Genomic DNA, 5,046 nt, shown 5'->3' on the forward strand with positions numbered 1-5,046 from the left:
ACAGCTTATGTGAAAGCCAAGCAGCTGTGAACACACACCGCTTTCCTGTAACAATGGCTGCATCTGAAACCACAGCTACACAAGCTCAACCATTAATTTGCGCAGAAGTGAAAACAGGTTGCTGCGGATGTCAAATAGGAGAGGGGTGCACTTCAGCCCCAGTTTGGCATTGCTGCATTTCATAGATTTCATAGACATTAGGGCTGGAAGAGCCCATGGAAGATCATCGAGCCCAGCCCCCTGCCCCAGGGGCAGGAAGTCAGCTGGGGTCATAGGATCCCAGCATGATAAGCATACTATTGTTTGCTCTTGGTCTTGAACTGAGGTTCACCCAGTTGTGTTTACCCAAGGAGGAGAAAAACCGGCTGTATAAAGGAGAGCTGGAATGGAACTAAAAACAGCACAGCTGTTACCTTTCTGGTTGTGGCTGGATAGCTTCACCGGAGGCACTGCAGGTAAAACATCGCTTTGCTATTTTATTTATTAAAAGATAAAGTAGGAAAATACAAGTATTAGTATTGAAACAGCATCACTGACACATTGAAAGGGATTTGTCTTGGGGAGATAGAATAAATTACCTGGCCCAATCCTTGAGGTACACTGTTACCTGGAGGAAAAGCAAAGATGAGTTTGCCTTCCTGTAAGGAGTCTTCGTGCTAATGTGATAAGATATCAGAAGTAATTGGATCTAGTGGGAGTGGAGACCCTCAGCGGAAGAGAACTTTATACAGTGACTGTAGGCTGTAGTTAAATAATGCAGAAAAAAGGTAACTATGCTGTATATGCAAGATGAAGGAAATTCACATTCATGAATAACCAGAAAGGAATTCTTTTTAGATTGTTAGGTGTAGAAGGCCCTGTCAGGATAAGGACATGGGAGGTCCTCTTGCTTTTTGATTGGGCAGAGGATTCATGAGTTATTTTGCTGCTTTGCTACTGATTTGCTGTGTCACCTTGGGCAAATTACTTTAAAAAAATCCCTGGCTCTTTTTTTTTTTAAAAAGAAGAAATCTGTATGCTTCACTATCTCATAGGAGCACGGTGGAGGTAATTCACTGATGTTGATAAAGTGCTTCGAGATCCTTGCCTGACAGGCTCACCAAGGGAAAAAGGACTTTCACTACTACAGCAAATAGTGCATGCCTTAGTCAAGGTTAAATGTGAAGCTGCATAGAGGATTTGGCAGTGTTGGCTCTCAGTAATTTTAATAATGTATGAGGTTAAATTCTAGTGTCTAACCTCCTCCCTCAAGATACAGAAGTTGGCTGGGCCAACATTTGTTGGAAATGATTTGAGAAGACTGAAAAGAAAAACATTCTCAAAGAAATGAAACATGGACATGTTCTTCATTGGCTCATTTCCACTTATGACTCAATGGACAATAGCAGAAAAAGCCACTGAATATTGATATGTATAATATTACACCAAAAGCCTTGCCGTTACCATGTGCAGATAACCAGCAGTACCTGACATCACCAAGTAACTCACAACAATACTAGGTGGTTGCCTTTTATGTGGGTCAGGGCTGGAGCTGGATGAAATGAACACTCTGTCAATGGGTTTTGCAGTGCTTCAGTGAACAGCAGGTGGCATGGCAGTCTTGGGTTCTCCACCAGGATTTTCTGGTGGGAGTGTGTAGGAGTGAGCCTGTTTCTCTTTCTATTTCCCCGAAGCTTGACCCATTCTTTCCTGTCCTCTCCAGTTGTGCCACTGTTGATTTTCCCTTCTCCCATCCTGACTTCTTATCCCAGTCCCAGTCTCCTTTGTCTTCTACTTCCAGTTTCACCTTGAGTCATGGACAACTTTCCAAAGGTGGTCCATAGCAATAATTAGAAAGAATGACATTGTGCAATCTTTTGCTAGCAGGAGGGGAAACAGTGGGAAAATGAAAAAGGAGGTGAGAGAAAGAAAAAACAAGCAGGGAAAGCTAAAAGGTACCAAATAAAAAGTTAGTTATAATTCTATTTTTAACTTGGGTTGTGGTAACAGCTTAAAGAAACTCTGAGAAAATGTATGTCTAAGCCCTTCTGAGTAATAGCGTCATTCCCTTATGACAAAGAGGGAAACAATGTCTTGCTGTCCATGTCAGTAGGTGTTTCAAAATCTCACCAGTGTTATACATTACCCCCTCCAAAAGACAAGATTCAGTCAGAAGGGCTCTTCCTAGCATTTGTGGAATAAAAGTCCCTTATGCAAGGGCTAGCACAAGGACAACGCATCACTCAAATCACACTAAAACCCTTAGTATTCAATTCACTGTGACACTGCAAGCAGCACAGTCACTTTAAGTGACACAAGTCCATGTACAGGGGTTGTAAGGTGGTACCAAATCAGAAGGCATAGTTGGTGCCTATTCTGCAAAGGTGTAGATGCCTGCCCCTGGGAGGTCAGGGCAATAGTGACTCAGGAGCTGAGTGCATGTTCCTGTACCATGAAATTCAAGAGGAACTGCTTGATTAACTGCAAAAGATATATAAGTGAGAGCCATAGATATATAAGTGAAAGTAATAAGTGACTTTTAAGTGAAAGTAATACAGCACATGGGTCTGTATAGACTCGGTGAGCAAGGGTGAATTTCAGCCACACAGAGCAAGAGCTTGCATGCCTGTACATGTGCATGCTTATTGGCCAAGTACAAACATTAAAAAAGCTCAAGGCGGAATCAATCTAAGTTACGTGGCTCTCTGTAAGCGGCATAGTTTAGACCGGTAGTACGTCTGCAAAGCTGATGAAGTTATTCTGCAGGGGGAAGGTAGCTAAGTGCATTGTTTTCTTCACTCTGGTTGCTAAATTATTCCTGATGTGTTAAACAGTGTAATTAAACATACACGCGCGCGCTAAAAACTCTTGTTGTTCTCCGTCAGAAGGGAGGTGGAGAGAGAGAGAGAGAGAGAGAGAGCCTTCAAGCTCTGTTAGTTTTAATTTGAGTTGTGGAATTAGTAATCAGTTTTGCTGGAACACTGTTGCAGGAAATAGATCTTTGCATGCAAGGGGCTCAGGCACAGTTTCAAATGAGTATTTGTTAAGGAGAAACCATTCCCTTGTCATGTTATGGTACATTACATAAGATTTATTTCTATTGTATTAAAAAATGCAAGCCCAAAGGGAATGTTCTTTCTTCATGTTGGCTGAGGGTGATTTCTGAATTTCATCTGATTCCTTTTACCCAAAAGTGCCTCCTTTAATTAAAATAAGACATGACAAGTCTTGTCTTTCCAAGGCTACTATTACAGGTCCTAAGAGACATGGCATAAGGCCAAGTGACTTTAAGCATCAAACAGGGTGTTACCCTTATACAGAAGGAAGTTTTAACTGCAGTTTTAATATGTTTAAGTAATGTTTTCAATGTACATGTTGACACACAGACAAATCAGGAGGCAAGCACTCATTTCAGTGTCAGCCCTCCCTTTCAGAAAACGATGGGAGCTCCTTGAACCCATGAGGATGATAAGTACAAGGCACTTTCATTTGTCAAAAGGGGAATAATAAGATCCACTGGTTGGAAGCTGAAGCTAGGTATATTCATTCTTGAAATGAAACATAGTGAATATAATTAAGCATTAGAACAACTTACCTAGGGACATGGATTCTCCATCTGCTGCAGTCTGCCAAATGAGAGCTGTAATAGCTCAAAGAGTAGCTGTGGGCTGGATGCAGGAATGACTGGTCAAAGTCCTGTGGTCTTTCATGCAGGAGGGGAGATCAGTGATCCCTTCTGGCCTTAAAAATCAATAGTTTCTCTGCTCAAAGTGACAACTGAGTATGAAAACAAAACATGGTTAATTCATAATGAAGATGACAGGAATGGATTTAGAGGCAAGGTTGGATGCATTTTTCTGAGAGGACTCAGAGGGATGTTAGCACCTTTTAGAGAAGAGTGGCACAGCTTAGGTGAAACCAAAACTACACTGAGACTATAAATCTGGTTCAGTAATCTGGGATGGCAAAACCCTTGAGGTCCCATGAAGAACCGGAGTTTTAGCATTCTTTTCTGCTCCTCTCTCATTTTGTATACCTGACTGCTCTTTATATAAAGAAGAGTCCCCAAGTAATGGAGTATTTGTGGGTTTGCATGTGCACCTATGTGCATGCCTGTGACTTTGAAAAGGACATGGGATCAGTGAAAACAAAGATCTGTAAATGCTGTTTTTACAACGAATAGCGTAGACGGGAACAAATTACACTATGGCTCGAGCATGTGGGAGTCTGCAAATCCTGATTTATCTCCCCTCATCTTCAAGTATGGTGAGGAACAGGACTGGAGAACTGAGCAAGAACCAATGAAGGATCCATGTTTACCTATGGATTCACAACCAGCCAACTTATCTTCTGAGGCTTTTCTCAAATCCCTCTTCCTCACTTTTGAAACATGGTCTATTGTGTTCTTTGTCAAATGTAACAGGGAAGGGCCCCAGTGCTAGAGCTATTACTCCTTGAACTCTTCACCATTAGCAACTTGCTCAGTGCTGTGCCACTGCTGTACATGTCCAGAAGTGGGCAGAATCCCTCTCTATGGTGGCAGGGTTTGCCTCTGTAAGCGTCATTCATGTTCCTGCAACAAAGGAAATGTCACACTTTGCAGTGCCAGTAGGAGCTATTCCCCACAGAGAGTTACTCTTTGGATATTTTCTACTTGAGCAAAGACTTTCCTGGTTATGCTGGACCCAAGCAACTCGCCCAGAGGAATGTCCCCAGATTTGGGTAGCGGGTTGCAAAATCCAGGTATGGATCTATTCTTTACAGTTGAGTCAAGTCAGAGATTGAATCACAGAATCTAAATGCCCCTGGTTTTGGAGTAAGTAATGTTATTCCTGAGTTCAGTCAAGGAGCTGTAGTCAATGTTTAAGAACAGATTAACTTTATTAACAAATACATTAAAGAAGAGGGATTGTAGCAGGGAGACAGCTTGACCATATAGGTACTCAGAACAGCTAGAGACCCTCTGGGTAAAAATTCGTGGGGAATTCGGCACAGGGGACACAACGGTGGGAGTCTACTACAGACCTCCCACTCAAAGTCCCGAGCTTGACCAGGAGTTCGCCTGGG

The 5,046-nt window shown here is 42.3% G+C and overlaps 1 protein-coding gene across 1 annotated transcript in view; it reads left to right on the forward strand.

Annotated features, from left to right (window-relative positions):
* The first annotated feature begins 289 nt into the window (after window positions 1-289).
* Window positions 290-5,046, forward strand: part of CAPN13 (calpain 13) — an 82,544-nt gene continuing 77,787 nt past the window's right edge. Inside the window, exon 1 of the mRNA XM_019549574.1 lies at window positions 290-455. The gene's annotated coding sequence lies outside the window, so the exon portion shown is untranslated. The remainder of the gene's footprint in view (window positions 456-5,046) is intronic.

Source organism: Crocodylus porosus, unplaced genomic scaffold, assembly GCF_001723895.1.
Source record: "Crocodylus porosus isolate Cpor-Errol unplaced genomic scaffold, CroPor_comp1, whole genome shotgun sequence".
NCBI lineage: Eukaryota > Metazoa > Chordata > Crocodylia > Crocodylidae > Crocodylus > Crocodylus porosus.